The sequence below is a fragment of the Pogoniulus pusillus genome, chromosome 6 (assembly GCF_015220805.1).
Source record: "Pogoniulus pusillus isolate bPogPus1 chromosome 6, bPogPus1.pri, whole genome shotgun sequence".
Taxonomy (NCBI): Eukaryota; Metazoa; Chordata; class Aves; order Piciformes; family Lybiidae; genus Pogoniulus; species Pogoniulus pusillus.
Window position 1 is genome coordinate 17145335 of NC_087269.1, and position 19946 is coordinate 17165280.

The following is a 19946-nucleotide window of genomic DNA, read 5'->3' on the forward strand; positions in this document are numbered from 1 at the left end:
TGTCTCTATTTCATAGGGAGTTCTACTGACAGAGAGAACTGGAAGAAGTAGAACTACAGAGGTCATGAACTATTTACCATTGCACCAGTAATCTTGCTTCTGCAAGCATGTATTTAATGTTCTGTGCCCATGCCACTTTCTATTCTGTTCTGATTTTGATTATTTTTTTTTAAGAACTAGGATCTAATTTGTTTAGTGCATCGCTGACTACCCATGTTACCTGAAATGCTGCATTAAAAATTTCTGCTTCCCATTTTAAAGGAGGAATGCTAGTTTCACTAACAAGTCTTATTTTGGTAGTCTTTCCTAGAATCATAGAATCAATCAGGTTGGAAGAGACCTCCAAGATCATCCAGTCCAACCTATCCCCCAGCCCTAGCCAGTCAACTAGACCATGGCACTAAGTGCCTCATCCAGGCTTCTCTTGAACACCCCCAGAGATGGTGCCTCCACCACCTCCCTGGGCAGCCCATTCCAATGCCAGTCACTCTCTCTGGCAAGAACTTCCTCCTAACATCCAGCCTATACTTCTCCCGGCACAACTTGAGACTGTGTCCCCTTGTTCTGTTGCTGGTTGCCTGGGAGAAGAGACCAACCTCCACCTGGCTACAATGTCCCTTCAGGTAGTTGTAGACAGCAATGAGGTCACCCCTGAGCCTCCTCTTCTCTAGGCTAAACAACCCCAGCTCCCTCAGCCTCTCATAGGATTTGTGTTCCTAGTAGGCAACTGCTGCTGAAACTTGTGTTGAGGTATTTTCTGGTTTTGCTTTTGTGTTTGGGGCTTTTTGTTGCTTAGTTTTTGGTTTGTGGTGGTGGTGTGTTTTGGGTTGGTTTGTTGGGGGTTTGTTTTGTTTAATTGATTTTCCCCCTCAAAAAACAGGGACAGGTGTCTTTCTGATTAGGATGTCACTTGTTAGATTGTCAGCCTCCCTAAGTCTCTCTCAGTTAACTAGTGCATTAGCCTGGGAGAGGGACTATTCCCAGAAACCACCCTTTGTCTTGAATTGCCAGCAGTTTTGGTTAGTTCCAGAGTATTTGTATATAAATAAAGAAATGGTAGCAGAAGTTTGCTTGTCTACAGATCAGTACATACAGGTAAACAGCAACAGATTTGCAAATAACTTCTGCCAGGACTGAGGCAACAGTTCAATTCATCACACTACTACACACTGTCAAATAAACAGAACTTGATGCAGAAAGCATTTAAAATGACTTAAAAACATTAAGGCCATGTGGTGTTAAGTATATACTTCTCTAAATGGTTTCAGTTGCTTCATTTCTCTTCACTTTAACACTTGAGGAATTCAGCTCTTGCCATCTTGCTTACATTTGGCTACATTTCCTTAAACTGAGACCTCTGACTGTCCATTGATGATGCAAAAATGAAAGGAGCAGCTGCCACACTGGAAGGCTGTGCTGCTATTCAGTGGGTCCTGGACAGGCTCAAGGGGAACATAATAGTTCAACAAGGGTATTTGGACTAAAAGATACCTAGGGGTCTCTTCCACCCCCTTCCCATTTTATGAGTCTGTGGTTTACTGTGTTCTCGCCATTTCAGCCTGGGTTTTCTAGGGGGCTTCAAGAAGCAACACATACTCTTTGGTATCAAACATCACGAAGTAAATAAGTACTCTTCTTACATGGACATGGAATATGCCACTGATTGTGGCTGTATATCATCCTCACAACCTCTCAAGTATCTGAACTACCATCTCCTAACCCTGTTGACTGAAAAGGCACATTTTTCCACTGTTGTGATTTAGGGAAAGATTCTCACTTCATGCTGGAAGTTACGGAAAGAGATGAATCTGGGGAAAGCGGAAGCCACTGCTCCTTAATGAGTTGGTTCAATTCGTGTAGGTGCTGAGGCCAAGACCTCTTTATTGGTTGCTCTCCAGCAGGTTGCTATGTTGGAGTGAGCTGTAAAGGGAGAAGTATTTATGCCAGCATTTCAACCATTCACCTTCTTTCTGCTCTACAAATTTACAGAAGGACAAGGCAGCCTTTTAAAATTCATTCAAAGACATCACTCAAAGCTCACTTTCTAGAAAGGCAACAGGCACAAGATGTGCAAGGAGAATATTACTGCAAGTGGAAAAGAAAAATCTCTTCTATGAATAGTTTATCTCCATGAGTTCTTTCTTCAAGAAAGCTTGAAGATCTGTGGTGCGTTTTTACCAGGTAGTTAGTCAGATGCTCTGGGTACTTAATAGCTTTTGCACCTCTGCCTGTTGTAAGCATAAAGCAGTTATTTCTGACTGTACTATACTAAGTAATTCAGTAGAAGAGTTCCATTCCAGAACCACTAAAGGCAAATAGCAGACATGATGACTTGAAACTGCCTCAACTAAACAGCTCAGCAGCACCTGTCAAAACACATCTTGCAGGCACCTCATTTGTTGCTGGATGACTAAGCCATGGAAAAGCAATCGCCTAAGAATGGGCCTCCAGGGGAAGTACTATGCTTTTCTGAATTAAAAAAAAACCCAAATCTGCAACTTCTAGTTTCAGCTGACTCTGTGATACAGCATGCACAGCTTGACGTTGGGAGTGCTTCATCTTTCACAATTGCTCCTCCACTCTTGCTACAACACAGTGACGCTTTCTTGTTTCTAAAGGGAGCTGAGAAAGAACACACTGATGTGCCTAAGGACTATTTTGTGAGTAACTCAGGTCTCTACCATGAGTCATTACAAGCAGCTAATGCCCCTATTTGCTACCTCTGAAACAGCCTCCACCTGCTATATACTTATGCATGGAAGGTAGAGCACATAAGATAGCAGGGAATCAAAAATAATTTTATGAGAACCAAGAACGTTTTGGGTTTTTTTTCTCTGAAGCAAAATAGTAGTTCAGAAGTATTTGACTAACTGGATAGAAAAAAAGTTATCACCTCCTTCACAGTTCTAGGTTAAGATCCTGTGGATAATTCTGAGTTTGTTGCTAGTCATAGCTTGTGGCATTACTCTTGCCTGAGCTGCTTGTGTTGCTCTGTTTCAAACACCACCGTGGTGCAGGAGAGGGTCCTGGTCCTCCTCCTTTATATTTGTGCTTCAGATATTTATATTTTATTTTAATCCAAGATAGATGTTGGTTGAATGTAGACAACATTATAATAACTCCCTCTGGATGAGAAACATTGCAGAAGCTTTACAGAACACAAGTTACAGGGTAGAAAGACTTTTGGAGAAGGGGCGGTATTGAAGGGGAAAAAGCCCTTCAATTCGGAGGAAGAGAAAGCCTTTTTGGCATACTGAATGACTTGGACCACATTTGCTGAGTATCAAGCTCTGAATGGCTAGCAAGCTTTCCATAACCAACACAATAGCAATTCTTTTGACTGCTGAATGTGGCACAGAAAATTGTGAACCTAAAAGGATAATTCAGCCTGAATTTCATTAAACAGATTTTTTCCATTTTGTCTTAACCAGATACCTTTTAAATGTAAAGGAATGGGATTGGGGTTTTTTTTTGTTTGGTTGGGTTTGTTGGGTTTTTTTTTTTGGGGGGGGGGGCTTGTTTGTTAGTTTGCTTGTTGTCTTAGTGGTTTCTTCTGAAAAAGCAAACTGATTTAACTGCAGGTTTCTCTATTCCAGAGTGTTGTTAAGTTTCAAGGTACTATAAAAATGAAAGTGCTTTCCATTTAGCATAAATTAAAGATAATGCAACTAGCCTTCCCACATTACCAAGCTCTGTCTCTATCACACAGAATTATGCTATGTATTTCAGTTGCATACCACCTTCCTGGTAACTAGGCTTCTTTTCCCATTTAATTTTAAAGATGAAGGAAAATGCGAACTAACCTAAGGAGTAAATTCACAACTGATTTCAAAATACAGCGTGCCCAGGTGGCCAAGAGAGCCAGTGGCATCCTGGCCTGCATCAGGAACAGTGTGGCCAGTAGGACAAGGGAGGTTATTCTTCCCCTGTACTCAACACTGGTCAGGGCACACCTTGAGTACTGTGTCCAGTTCTGGGCTCCTCAATTCAGGAGAGATATTGAGGTGCTGGAAGGTGTCCAGAGAAGGGCAACAAAGCTGGTGAGAGGCCTGGAACACAAACCCTATGAGGAGAGGCTGAGGGAGCTGGGGTTGTTTAGCCTGGAGAAGAGGAGGCTCAAGGGGGACCTCATTGCTGTCTACAACTACCTGAAGGGACATTGTAGCCAGGTGGGGGGTGGCTGCTTCTTCCAGGCAACCAGCAACAGAACAGGGGGACACAATCTCAAGTTGTGCTGGGGAAAGTATAGGCTGGATGTTAGGAGGAAGTTCTTCCCAGAGAGAGTGATTTGCCATTGGAATGGGCTGCCCAGGGAGGTGGTGGAGTCACCGTCCCTGGAGGTGTTCAAGAAAAGCATGAATGAGGCACTTAGTGCCATGGTCTAGTTGACTGGCTAGGGCTGGGGGATAGGTTGGACTGGATGATCTTGGAGGTCTCTTCCAACGTGGTTGAGTCTATGATTCATTCAGATGTAGATCATTTATGAACAGAGTTGTTCTGTTTTCCCTTCTAAAGAGGCTCAAAAGTGAAAGCTCTTCTGATTAACAGGTAGTGAGACTCATTACATATACCTATGTTATTTTTCAAATTGCATTCATTAACATTTACATTTAGCTATTTCCATGCCCAATGACAGAAAATGTATGGGTATTTCCTGAGCTTTCAGGTCTTGAACAATTTTGGACAAGAGTCAGCAGATGATCACAGACATTCCATAACTCCTCTCAGTAGCTCCTGCTCAAAGCATTTCAGTTCTTGCTGAGCTAAATCACATACACTAAGTATTGGAAATCCTTTATATAACACTTAAGAGCCATTAGCAGCCCACAGAAATATTTTGCCCTAATACACAGATTATGACCAAGAAAAACAAAACAGTCATATAAAACATAAACCAGTGGCAAAAACATCAATTAGTGGAATCTATGGAGACATTTTGGAGATGATTCCAGCCATGCACAGTGGAAAATGTCATAGATGTCAGGGATCATCTTGCTTGTTCAAAAGTCTGAGCATTACAGGGTCCTTCTTGACCAAGAATGAATCATGAGTAACTCCTCTGCAAAGGTCAGTTCCACGTGGCTTGTAGCACTGAGCCCTCTGTGCTTCATTCCCTTTAATTAAGTGCCCAGATAGGGGAAAATCCTATGTGGAAAATTGCAATTGCAAGTAGTGTCATTTAGGAGGTTGTTAGAATGCAGATACCTCCCAAAACTGCTTGACAAGCATTTAATAACTATCTTTACTAGCTTCTTATTGTCAAAATGGAGGCCAAAGTCCTTATTTTTTTTGCAGCTGGCATTCAGATAATTGCATAAATAACATCTGCAATATTTGCATACCTGCAGTTAACAAACAGAATGTATCTTCCATAGTTACCACATTAATGCTTGTCCTCATTACCACATTAATAAATCCTGTGAACTTCCCTTTGAGTGTCTTATCATTAAGGAATACAAACAGTTATAGCATCCACATAAGAGTTCAAAGAAAGGCAAAATAAATCATTCTAAGTTCAACACCTTCAAAACTGGCTGACTTTAGAATTGTCATTACAGGGTAATTATCTGCACCTGGATATTCCTCAGGAGCAGTGTAATGAAGTGGTCTAAGTGCATAAGACTTGAATGCATCCCTTTTGGCAGCAACATAATGGTCATCTAGGAAGCCATGTAATCCTTTTCTTGCCCCTAAAATATATCCTTTTGAATGGCAGCCACTGAGCAAGATTAAAACATTGAATGTTATCGAAAGAAACATAAGCCATGATGTAAAGCTTGTAAAATGGCTTTTAATGTTGTTTCGTTTCTGCTCTGGTTTTGAAAGAGCAGTGCACCAATGGAAAGACACAAGAGGCACAAGCAAGCTGAATTCAGTTTGTGGTACTGAATCCATCCTGCCCTTCAAACATTTGTTCTCTTCATCTTGTGCAGGGGTCTCACCTGGTTGGAGGTAACAGTGCATGCTAAAAAGCTAGAGGATGAGAAGAATCACTTGAAACAAAATCAGTTAGTGTAAGGGAGGCTACAGGCAATGACTGCAGGGTCACTTTTATCTGCATAATCTGATTTTTCAGTCCCGGGAGTCCTACAAATACCCATTTTTCTCTGTAAAAACAAAGCAACTTCTTGACAACATAACCCATGGGTCACAATGCAGGAGTGAGGTATCTTGAGCATAGCTGACAAATTTGTTACAGATGGTTTAAAGTGCTGTTACACAACTCAGGCATATTCTTTGCTGGATGGAGAGATGCACACAGAGCTGCTTTGTGATGGGATGAGCCATGGATATGCCACCTGGTATTTCAAATTGTACAGCATCCAGCCCACTCCTACTTTCCACAATTGCTGGATGCTAGTGGGATTCTTTGGGGTGAGACACCGATGCTTCTGCCATCAGGCTCAGTTCCATCCACAGAAAGTACCTGCAGTGCACAGCAGATGCCTCTGTCCTGGGGCCTGACTGCAATCTGCTGATAGGAGCTCATCCAGGCAGCCAGGGTAACCTTGCTCCCATCTCAAGCAACATGATAGGTATAAAGACTAGCTAGCAAAAAGCTCAGAGCTTGCTTGAGACCCTCTTTCCCTTACACCTAATGGCTCTGTAGACCTGAGATGGTGCCTGCCTATTGTATACCCGCACCAGGGGTCTGTTCTTGGGGTACCAGACAACTACTGAGCTTCTGCCTGACCTGAAATTTATTTGCACTGGAGCCAGGCTAGCAGAATAGTACCCCTCTTGTCCTCTGGGAAGGAAGCCAAGTCCAGTTCTCCTAGGACACAAAAAGGGCCAGTGACTCAAAGGTACAAAGTGCACAGGGTTGCCCTCTGCCACCACTGTACAGCAAAAGCACAGCCTAAATGCAGATAGCTGGGTTAGCTATGACTTGCTTCAAGTAAGAATGGGCTGAAACTACTCTACTGAACAAGTTCAATGCAGTTATTTTCCCCTAGCAGGTCTAATATTTTTATTTTAAAATCCCCTGTCTTTAGTGACACATTTTATGGCTCTGACACTAAAATGCAGACAGACCACAGTACAAGTTTCACAGCTGCCAGGTTAGCCTTGGAGTCTGCAAAATAACAAAAGATATAAATGAGAGCACTGTAGGAGGATTCTGGAACTGTATCAACTGCTTGGCAGAAAGAGATACAGATTTCATCTCATGTCTAGGAAAAGGCCATCTCTTCTAATCACAGCTGTGGCTGCAATGTAAACTGAGAGCAGATGCTGGGATTCTAAAGTTCTGCATTATGTGAAAGCAGATCTAGGCCCCCAGCAGGTAAAGTGCTAGGACTTGCCAGCACTTCATTTTCCTTTTCCTGCTTCCGCCAGTCCTGACAGCAGTTATGGTTGTGCTGAAAAGTTACTTTTAGAGGTCAGAGATAAAGGTAATTGGGTACAGATTTGCAGTCCTGAGCAGATGCAGTATTTGAGAAGATGATCTGCTTTCATATTCTGGTTCAGGCCTTTTAATCTCCCCATTTTCCAACTGTGTAGGAATTGTAGGTTTTGGCTAATCCTTCTTGTATGCCTCTGGTGGTTGGAGCTTTTTCCACTGACAGCAGTTCGTCACTACAGCTAAACAAAATCACTGTAAGCTGTCAAACAGAAGACAAATGAGAGCTTACAAAATAGAATACTCACTGAACTGAGACAAAACTTCCAGCGCCGACAATGATGGTAGCAGGGGAGCAGAGACCATCTAGTTATAATTGCCAATTTAGCAACAGCTGAGCCTGTACTTATCTGAATTGGTACTTCTGCTAAATTCATAATGGTTTTGTCCTGTGCTAAGCCTTGAATTAGCAAACACAATGCAAATGCAGCATTCCAGGGATAACTCTTCTGTCAAAAAACAGCAGGTGGTGGTTAGTCCTGAATCCTAGGGCAAGACTCTCTGCTGTTGAGAGGAGAATCTGCCTGCAAGCATCAAGGTGATAAGTACGTGCTGTCTTTTTCAGTAGATGTTTCTAATTATGCTCAGTTCCACTTTCACTTTTTTTTTGTAAGCCCAAAATATATTCACTTCAAGATTTTCATATCATGATCTTGGGAGTCCTGTCTTGGTAACGGCTTGTCTTTGAATTGTACCTCCAAAAACCAGCACTCTGGTTTCATCATCAAGTGGTTGCCACCAAACACTGGTGAATGAATTGTCACTATGCCTTACACTCTCAAGAAGAGTTGATTTGTGGGAGATAATTACTGCTCAGCCTGTTGATTTGCTCTCTCATCAAAGGATGTTCCAAGGTAAAAAACAGTGTATAAAAGGTTACATAAAAATATGTAAGATCATTTCTCCTTAAAAAATATTTTGCTCCAGTGAAATGCAGCTCTAAGTGCAGTAATAAAACAAATGCATTTGCCTTCTTAAATGAAAACCAGTGTTTCTGGGAGATCTATATAAAAGCAATAGTTCTCTCATGATCAAAAAATAATCATCAACTGTAACATTAAGCAGAGGAAATCCAAGTAAAAAGGAGCATGTCTGCTATATTGGTGACGTTAGTATACAACATAGCATACCTAAACCAGAACCAGAATACAGAATCCTGAGGTTAAATTTGAGACTATTCATTACAAGAATAGGGGATGTCAAGAAACAGGAATATGAAGCAGATCTTTTCTCCTTTCAGGCACAGGTGTAGCTCTACCCATTTGGGGACAGGAACCTTCTAACTCGCACTGTTTCAGGAGGAACCATGTCCCCTCTCCAAGCTGACAGTTATTCTAGTCCCATAAATAGTCTGCTATAAATCATACCAGAGAAAACTAAAATTGGAGGGATGACACAAAAATAAGCTACAGTCCACAGACAAGGGAGAAAGTTGTCTGCAGCTGAAATTTCAAATGTCACAGACTAAGATGCTGCATCATAAAAGCCTCTGACAGGACTATCATCAGCAAGGGTGTAATTTCTTTTCCCATCATATATTCTCTGACTCACAGCTGCAGGCCTTTCTTCTTTTAATAGGGGTGGTAAGTTTGCTTTGCAGTTTGAAGATGAGGCAGATCATAGGCATTTACACTGCCTGTGCTCTGAGGAATCAGTATTTGAACTAGTTTTAACCTAAAAATGCTGTACTTGAGCTCATGTGGTGGGTCCAACAAGGTAGGGTAGGGTCTGGCATCTTGGAGAGTATTTGCAGCAGCAGCAGATGTGCAAGGCTATCTGTCAAAGCCCTGGCTCAGGCAGCTCTGTAGTCCAGCTTCAAAAGCAGTTGTTTGTGTACAGATTTCACTCATCACAGTATCACAGATTTCACTCATGTATTTCCAAGTCATATTTGGGGTCTACGTTCATGGCTAATGATATTATTCAAATACTGATCTTACTTAACTAGCTCCTAATATTACAATATAAGCAGAATTTGATGCTGGAACAAAAGATTCATCTGTTCTTTTCACACTGTGTAGTATCATATTAGACTTTCCAGAAATCTCTGTAGGCCAAAGGCAAGGCTTAAATAGAGCCAGTGTAATGGCTCCTGCTGTCTTTACTGGCAGCAATTGTTTCAGCGCCCAGCTCCAACAGCATGAGGTAGGTAGCTGTGGAGGGTGGAGACACATACCTGCTTCTTTCAAAACAACCATGAGACTGATGCAGTCATCTCATAAAACTCCCTTTCAGACTCACCCCCACTTGCCTACATGAATTCATCTTTTTCTTGGCTCTTAGGTATAGATAATTTATTACATCTTTGTGAATGTGTTCTCCATGAAAGGCTGTATTGGAGAGGGTCAGAAGAACAGAGCTTAGAAAGGAAGCTTTAGCTTTCTCAGTCTTGCTCTTTAATATGCAAGTTACATCACTTCAGACTTGCATCACAGTGGTTAGTAGGTCTAAGGCCATTCAAGCTGACAAATCTGTGACTCATCTCTCCTCTGCATTGGGGTGAGACTCTGCATTAGCAGAGGTCTTTGAAATAAAATATTGACAAGGGAAAGACAAAAGGAAATTTAACAAAATGTCATAATTAATGCATCAACATTTTAAATCACCAGCTGCAATGTTATTTGATTTTGGTGAATGGGAAATTAAATAATTCAAAATATTTCAAATCTCAAGGAGCAATTATTCAATCAAAAGCTCTAAAGTTCAGGTCAGTCTTCAGAAGGGTATATGTCTAATGGACAGGACACCTCCCAAGCCAAGAACTCACATTATCTCTGAAATGTTCTTTTCAAGCTTACAGCTCTGGAGAGGTCCATTTAATATTCTGTCAGATTTCATACACTTCTTGCCAGGGTATCATTTAGTTCTTATTTCTTCAAACCAGAATAAGAAGTAATTTTAGAAAGAGAGCAAGCAGAATAAAGCCTTAAAATACACATCAGCTGACTCAGAGTCCCTTCTCCATTTTCTTCTCCCTCGAGCACATTGGCTTGTATTTACCCTTAAGTTAAACCAGTCAGATGACATTTTTTCTCTTTGTGACAGAATTACAGAAAACAGGATAAGCAGTTTATCCTTTCAATGTGCAAACCAGGCATCTCTTCCAAACAGATGTATTAGTGAGCCACCATGGCCAGGTGCAGCTCATACCCACTGGTGAGCCAGACTCAGGGGAAAAGAAAGCTCTGACTGCACACCAAAGAACAGAAAGGGGCAGATAATTCCTGTATTGCTGTGTAATTCTGTTCTTCATTCACAATGCAAAGTATGGAATTAATGACAGTTACCTACTGCTGCCAAAGCAATTCCTCTTCTTGTGCTCTGTAGTGGAGGCTTGTAATCTCTGTTTTCCCCAGTACTCATGCATGCTTATATGTACAGGTGCACAGCTTCCATGAGCTAGGAAGTCTAGAGACAAGAGGACACTATTAGTGCATATGGTTGGAAGGCACAAGACAAGATCCTGTCTGCCCAAGGATATGCCAGTCTTAACTCACAGAGCTCTGCAAGGAGATGTTTCCTCCTACTTCACTCCTAGCTGATAAAGGAAGGCTGCTACCCTCACCACCAGGCTGTCTGGTATTGCCTTTAATAAGATCCTATTTCCAATTCCAAAAACCTTACCAAACTTTAAATACCATGCGAGTAACTACAGAAGAGTTCTTCTGTAATAGTTTAGTCACTTAATGGGAAGTTGTGGCAGGTCTCCAACCCTCCTGAAGTTTGAAGCAGGGAACTGAAAGTCAGTTATTAGCGAGAAGTCTTCAGATTAGCGTTAGAGTTGGTGGCTTTTGGGACATGTATAGGGTAATCTTCCAAAACACACTGAAAAATCTAAAGGCTGAAGCTACTTAGGATCTGATGAAAGGGCCACAGTAAGAAAATAAATAGGTCTTAGATCCTGCTACCTGCAGTGCTGGATGTGAATGCAGAAAACCTGTCCTCCAGAACTCTCAAGTGCCTTCCTCGCTTAGCCTATCCTGTTCAAGGGCAAAGCATATGTGGGTTCCAAAACAGGTTTAGTGAATGAAGGACAAGGAGCTTAGGGACTGAGCAGTCTTTGACAAAAACGGGTAAGAGATTGTGGACATTCATTTGTGACACAGAGCTCAGATCTGCAGCAGGGTGTGGGGGCTGTGGATCTGTTATAAATTGAGAATGACTCAAAATCCAAGTGTCCAGGTTACAAATTTATTCAATTAGGCAAGTAGAATATGAGCAAAGTTACAGCGCTGGACGACAGGGGAGTCACCGCTCCACCAACTGCCGTGCCAAGTCTCTTAATTAGCCTATATTTATACTATGTTGTCTGCGTTGTTCCGCCCTGCAAATTACATAAATCCATCCTTTCTGCGCATGTTCCTTCTTTTGGGTTAGGGTCTTCCTTCCCTTCTGGTGGTCGTTGAGGATGAAGTAAGCAGTCCTCCTCAGGTGTCCTCTGGTTCACCCGTCTCCATATATGGACTTCCTTTGGCTGGTTAATGTCCCGAATCCCACTTCTCAAAATTAAAGCTTAGTCCTTGGAACATGACTGATTAATGTCCGAGTCCCACATGTGGCATGTTCTCTTCTTATCTCAAAATTAAGGATGCACCTAAAGCTTAGTCCTTGGAATATGACTGATTAATGTCCCGAGTCCCACATGTGGCATGTTTTCTCAAAATTAAGGGTGTACCTAAAGTTTTAGTCTTTGAAATACTCAGCAATTAGCTAGCTTATTCTTTGCACATTACCATCTATAGCATGACCTCTGGGTTAGGCATATCTCCTGATTTGCAACAGCTGTATATACGCTGCCTTTTGCAGCTAAGCATGCTTAACATTCTATTAAAATATTTATTTATTGGATAATTACAATCACCTATTACAATTCTATTAATATGTTTCCTTATTAAACAATTACAATCACCTATTACAATTCTATTAAAATGTTTCCTTATTAAACAATTACAATCACCTATTACAATTCTATTAAAATGTTTCTTTATTAAACAATTACAATCACCTATTACAATCCCCCCTTTTTCTTTTTCTCATTTGTTTATTAAAGAAACCTATTTACTCCCCTGTTTCTGATTCATTGTAAGACTCTTCTGATGTGGGTACAACGTTATACCCTGTGTCTCTGTTCAGAGCTAAGATAAACAGTTTAGCAGTATCAAAGCGATTTTTAACTAATCTTGTAATATAGTTCAGGATACATGGCCCAAATACCAACACCATTATTATAACAATAATTGGTCCTGCCAGTGTGGATAGGATGTTTGTGATCCATGGAGATGTGTTAAACCAATTTTCATACCATACTTTTCCATCACCCCTTTCCTTTTTACGTTGCTCTAATCGTTTCTGTAACTCATTCATTGAATCTATCACCACTCCAGTATGATCTACATAAGAACAACATTCCTCCTTTAAGGCTACACACAGGCCACCTTCTTTTAATAGCACTAAATCCAGTCCTCGTCGATTCTGCAATGCCACTTCGGATAGTGATTTTACTGAGGTAGCTAGCTTCTTTATGTCTTCTTCTAATCGGTTAAGATCCTCATCCACTGCCAATTGTAATGATTTTATTTCCTGACTTTTCACTAGTGAAGCAATTCCAGTTCCTGCTCCTACACCTCCTGTTATTAACAGAGCAGCTATGGTTATAGCAGTGAGGGGTTCCCTTGGACTTATGGGTAATCCCCGTTCAAAATAATGGTACACCTCTTCAGGAGTATGGTACATGATTCTAGGAACTATAGAGACCTGTATGCAGAATTGAGATACTTCAAAAATCTGGAGGGATAAACAAGGAGTGATTCCTGTATCAGAACATATCCACTTGGCTCCTTCTGCTGGAATTATCCACTTATATGCTCTATTCCTAGCGCTTTCCAAGGCGTCTTTTCCAATAGTGTAATTACATAACAGTTTGTATCTATCAGGAACTTCTCCTACACATTTCCCTTGTCCTCTTATCATTTGCAAAGTTATTCCCTGGGTCTGGTTCCTCTGCTCATCCCAGTCGCATTCAGCTGGGTTAGTACCTTTTGACCAGTGTATCCCTTCCGCTCTTCCTACTGCTTCGTAAAAAGGTGGTCTCATACTATAACATAACCAACAACTTTCAGTTAAGTTTGGTTCACTTCGATTAAGTACCTGATATGAAGTTTTCATCAAATTCCATAATGGATCACTCTGTATGGGAATCATATCTTTAGATAATGTTCCTGATGTTACTGATGGTGTTTGAGTTGTGTTAGAAGGTTTAGATCTATAGGTGGTGTTCTTCGTACCATTAATATTTTGAGGGTCTGTTACCGGAGATGTTACTCTGGTGGAACCTGGATTTAGGTATGTATTTGGGCCTATGGCTATTGGGTCATGTAAGAGCCGTTGTTTAATTATTTTTATGAATCCTCCTCTATCTTCTCCTGGCTCTCTTACTCTAACTCCCCAAAGTTTCCCAACTTCCCATTCTCTTTTTAGAGGGGTTTTGACAGTTAATCTTAAACTAGTGCAACTTGCTGGATAGGCTTTTCCCATAATATCTCCATCATGGGAATAAGTAGGTGGTTTACAATTTTTGGGAAGCCATTCCAGCCGGAGATCAGGATCTCGTTGAACTCCCCACTCAAGTGCTATGGTTTCGCAACCCCAGTATCCACAGTAATACTGCCCTGGATAATTACAATAGCTTTTTCCAGGGTTTGAAGCAGGACAGAAATATAAAGATAATTCATTTCCCCTGGCTCTCGCCAGTCGATTAACTGATTCAAATTTTTCACACAAAGATATTATCATTTGACATGACGTGATGTTAAACGTCGGAGTCCCCACTCCCTGATAGGTTGCAATTATTTTCCCAAGTTCCAACTGATACATTATCCACCTCCAGGGTTCATGGGGATTCCCTGCTTCAACTATTGGAGCCATCCAGATGAGTGAGTAAATGCAAAAAATGGTCAAACATTTTTGAAGTTTTGTATTATTTAGCTCACCAGTCCTTAGGAAGTTCTGCCAATGCTTTCTTTTTATTCCATGCTCCTTCCTGGATCCTCCTCTGCCTCGCTCGTCGACTTGGTTGCAGCAAGCCACGAGGTGTTCCATCTTCTTGGCAGCAAGAGTCATCCGTCCGGAGTAACTTACCCTTTTTTATTTAATCTTCTGAGATATGCTGGTCAGGCCTTCACCTTAACCATATACTCAGAACATCCAGCGGTTAGAGCTTCCGTTCGGCACTGGACCTGAACTAATTCAATCACAAATGGTATAGATTCTCGTGGGCTAAAACAATAGGAGTTTGGGTTTACTCCAAAGGTTTCGTAAACCCAATGTAGCGGGTCCCACAATGAAGTGGGATCTCTAGATTCTAGGTATTGCAGAGTTTGATATGTGATTTCTCTTTTTCCTTATAACTAACATCACATACTCCCCTAAGGGGAAATCCGTCTCTACAATGAGCCCACCACTTTTTCTCGACACTTTTTGCATTTAAAACAAACAAATGGATAGCATATGCACCCTGGTTTTCCACAAAAGATCAATACATCTATATTACATATAACTGTAGTGGGGTCCTTGGTGAATCTAACACATCTGCCATATAATGCCCAATCCCTTTCACTGTTATCTTGGTTCATGAACACACACCGTATCCACACTTTGCAATTCTCCACAAATAAAATATTAACAAAGAAATTAAAACAGCTATTGAAAATGCTATTATAAACTGTACTCCTAAAGGCAAAGAACGAAATTTGTCAAAAGTGTATTCAAATATATCTAAAATCATGATTCATCTTTTCAAGATTATTCTAGTATCTCCAGGAACACTGGTTATCTTCCACTGGGGTGGCACTGGTCCCTTAATTCGGCTGGCATGCGTCCATCCACGTTCAGCAGTTCGGATCGCTGTTTCTGTAGTGAGCAACACAAGATAAGGTCCTTCCCATTTAGGTTTCAAAGTTTCTTCTTTCCAGGTTCTAATCATCACCCATTCACCTGGTGTAATATTATGTATTTTCAAATTCAATGGTGGTCTCTGGACAATCAATCCCTTTTTCCACAACATTTCCCTATGTTCAGCCAATTTTAATATATATTCTTGTAATTCTTGATCTCTTATTAATACATTATCTTGAGGATTCTCAATCCTATAAGGCATCCCATATAACATTTCGAATGATGATACCCCCAGATCCGTCCTTGGTCTTGTTCTCAAAATCAACAATGCCACTGGTAAACACTTTACCCATGATAACTTTGTTTCTACCATCAATTTAGTCAAAGTACTTTTGATTTCTGCATTTATTCTTTCTACTTTTCCTGAGCTTTGTGGATGCCATGGAGTATGGTAGTCCCATTTAATCCCTAATGCTTCGACCAATTCTCGAACAATTTTTGAAATAAAATGAGGTCCCCTATCTGAGTCAATAATTAGAGGTACCCCATATCTTGGTATGATGTTTTCAAGTAAAATTTTAATTACCTGATTTGCAGTAGCTCTAGCAGTTGGAAATGCTTCTACATAATTTGTCAAATGGTCCACTATTACCAATAAATATTTATATCTTCCAACTTTAGGTAATTCAGTAAAATCAATTTGTATATTCGAGAAGGGTCGGTAGGCAGGGGGTCTCCCGCCAAGGGGCTTCTGTTGTTTACGGCTATGATTCACTTTGAGACAGGTTTCACAGGAAAGTATCACACCTTTTGCCAAGTTGTGGACTCCTACACATGTATATTGTTGCTCAAAATGGTCCACCAAAGCTTGGGCTCCCCAATGAGTCTTCTCATGTACTTTTGTAAGTATATCTACAGCTAGTCCCTTGGGTAAAACTTCCCGCCCGTCTGGCAGTACACATTTGCCGTCTTTTTCTACGACCCCCATTTGTTTTAACTTTTCCTTTTCATTTAGATCAAAACTCTTTCCATAGTCCTTATTTTGTACAGCCATTGTTAATATAACGTGTATGTTCCCAGCTGCTTTCTTTGCTTCTGTATCAGCCGTGTTATTTCCTCTAATCTGATAATTAGTTCCCCTTTGGTGACCTTTTATATGTACAATTGCTATTTTCTGTGGTCCTTTTAATGCTCCCAAAACTCTCTTAACTAATTCCTGATGAATCAATCCTTTTCCTTGTGAGTTTATAAAACCTCTTTCTTCCCAGATTTTTCCAAACGTGTGTACTACTCCAAAGGCATACTTAGAATCAGTATATATGGTTCCCTCTTTCCCTTTTAAGTGTTCTAAGGCTTTCCATAGGGCATATAGTTCACAGGCTTGCGCCGACCAACTAGCACTTAAGGGTCCCGATTCCTTAAGTTTGAATTCTCCTTTAAGCAACTGGACAATGGCATATCCTGATATTCTTTTCCCTTCTACAATCCGGGATGATCCATCCACAAAAAGAATTTCTCCCTTGTCAAGTTCTTCTTCTTCTAAGTCAGGTCTTATCCTGGTTTGTTGCTCGATAGTTTGTAAACAATCATGAACCAGTGTTTCTTCTTTTCCTGGATACAAGAATTCGGCAGGGTTAACAGCAGCAGTTAATTTTAGGTCTAACCTGGGGGATTCTATTAAGATTCCTTCATATTTCAGAAGCCTGCTATCTGTCAACCACTTTTCAGCTTTCTGTTGTAATATTCCCCTGATGTTATGGGGAGCATATAGAATGACTTCTCCCCCAAAGGTAATCTTGTTAGTCTCTTCAAGTAGAATAGCAGCAGCAACTACAATTTGTAAACAACTGGGCCAGCCCCGACTCACAGGGTCTAACACTTTTGAGAGATATGCTACTGGTTTCTTTTGTCCAGCCCACTCCTGAGTCAATACCCCTAGAGCCGTTCCTTCACTTACATTCACAAACAGATGAAACGGCCGCTTTAAGTCTGGTAATTGCAAGACTGGAGCCTGACTCAATTCTATTTTTAACTGCCTTATCTTATCTTCCTCTTCTGTGTTCCAGCGAGGTAATTTATCCTCACTTAATTTTTCATACAAAAATTTAACTTTACCACTATAATTTTCTATCCACTGTCTGCAGTATCCTAATAATCCTAAGAGTTGTCGAATCTGCCTTTTAGTCTTTGGTATTGTAAGCTCGGAGATCCCTTTAACTCGCTCCGGGTCTAAAATCTTTTTTCCTTGGAATATGTAATGCCCTAAGTACTTTACTTTCTCTTCTACAAACTGCACCTTGTCCCTTGAGACCTTTAGTCCCTTTTCTGCCAAAAAGTTTAATAACTTTATGGTATCTTGACTTACTCTCTCCTTCTCTTTTCCTGCAATGAGGAGATCGTCCACATATTGTAAAAGGACATTTTCTTCATGTGTCTGAAATTCCCGCAGAAGTTCCTCTAACACTTGGCCGAATAGGTTTGGTGATTCTGTGAATCCCTGAGGCAGCACCGTCCATCTTAATTGTTGTTTTCTATTTGTTTCTGGGTCTTCCCATTCAAAGGCAAAGTAGTCTCTACTTTCCTTAGAAATCGGGCATGCCCAAAAGGCGTCTTTTAAATCAATTACACTATACCAGGAATTATCTGGCCCTAATTTACTCAATAGTGTATATGGATTTGCTACCACAGGGAACCTAGTAATTGTCCTCTTATTGATTTCTCTTAAATCATGCACCAACCTATATTTCCCATTTGATTTCTTTACTGGTAAAATGGGTGTATTAAAAGGAGACATACAAGGTTCCAAAATTCCTTGTTTCAAAAGTCTGTCTACCTCTGGTTTTAATCCTTTCCTTCCTTCTAATGGGATGGGATATTGTTTGATTCTGACAGGTATTTGTGGGTTAGAAATTTGTATGTCCAGTGGAGGTATGTTCAGTCTACTTATGGTTTCTGGATCATACCATACTTCGGAATTTATTTGCTCTTCATCTTTAATTGTTAACGGATAATTTAATACCGTAACCTCCTGTTTCTCTACTTTAATTTCTAGTTTCAATTCTACAATCATGTCGCGTCCCAGTAGATTATACTCTGCTTCAGGGACCAAAAGCAAATCTCCAAGCCCAAATTTATTTTCTGTTTCAAATATCACATTTTTTATTTTATTAACCCGAAAGGGTTCTCCTTTTGCTCCAATCACCCTTGTGGTTTCATTAGAAATTTCACATCCCCGGGGGAGGGTTTGAATTGTTGATTTTTCAGCTCCAGTGTCTACTAAGAATGTAAATTCTTGCTTTTGGGGACCTATTTTGATCTTTATCAAGGGCTCCCGATGACTTCGGTCCCCTAAGAGATAGAGCCCCTGACTCCCCTATTCTATTTTCTGTATCTCCTCATCTTTAATCCTTTCTCTGCAGTTTTTCTTAATGTGCCCTTTCTTGTTACAGTAGTGACAAGTTATTGGTTCTCTTCTCTTCACTTCCTCATCCGAATTTCCCATCCTGGCTCCTACTGTTTTTCGCTCAGGGGTTTTATTGCCCCTATTTCCTTCTCTGACTGCAGCTGCCATCAGCTTAACCTGTCTTTTCTCACTTACTTCTTCTCTCCTAACGTACACTTTCTGTGCTTCCCTCAAAAGTTCATCTAAACCTTTATCCTGCCACTCTTCTAACTTCTCAATTTTCTTCCTAATATCCTCCCATGATTTAGCTACAAACTGAGTTTTCAGCAGGGCTTGTCCAATTGGATGATCAGGATCCACTCCTGAATACAACTGCAATGCTTTTCTTAATCTTTCCAACCATTCGGTTGGACTTTCATCTTTCTTCTGTCTTTCACTGAATGCTTTATTAATATTTTGGCCCCGCGGCACAGCTTCCCTAATTCCCTGGATTATAATAGTTCTTAAATCTTGCATGTGGGTCCTATGTAATGGATCCTGGTTATTCCAATTCGGCCGTTGTAGTGGCCACTTAATGTCTGCTTGAGGTCCCTGGGCATGTTGGGCATCCCAAATCCTCATACCAGTTCTTCTGATCATGTCTCTTTCTTCTGTTGTAAATAACTGACTAATTATAGACTGCATCTCATCCCAAGTATAAAGATTAGGACCTAAGAATTGATCCAATCTCTCTGCTACTCCTAATGGGTCTTCAATTAATTTACCCATCTCGTTTCTCTTAAACTCTCTCAGATCTCCTGAATTCAGAGGTACAGAAATGTACCCTATTGTTGGTTGTGGTCCTCCCATAGGCATTTCCCTTAAAGGGTATTGCAAGACATCTTTCTGGCTCCTAGTTTGTCGTCTGGGAGGAGTAGGAGTTTTAGTTAATTTAATTGTTGATGTGGAGCCAGAGCTTTCTTGTCCCGTCTGCTGTAAATTGGGTACAGGCACGGGATCTGGTGAGGTTCTTACTACTGGGGGTGCTGTGGGTGGAGTGGGTGGTTCAGGAGGGACATAGGGTGGTGGTATTAATAAAATGTCTTCCTCCGTTTTTCTTTTCTCTTTCTTTTCCTCCTCTTTATTGCCTGTTTCCTTTAAGGGGAATAAGGCAGTTGGTCCTGATGTTTTTATCCAAACTTCTGCATACTGACCTTCTTCTGGATTAAAGGGTCGTTTATTATTGACCCAAACATTCAATTTTTGTCT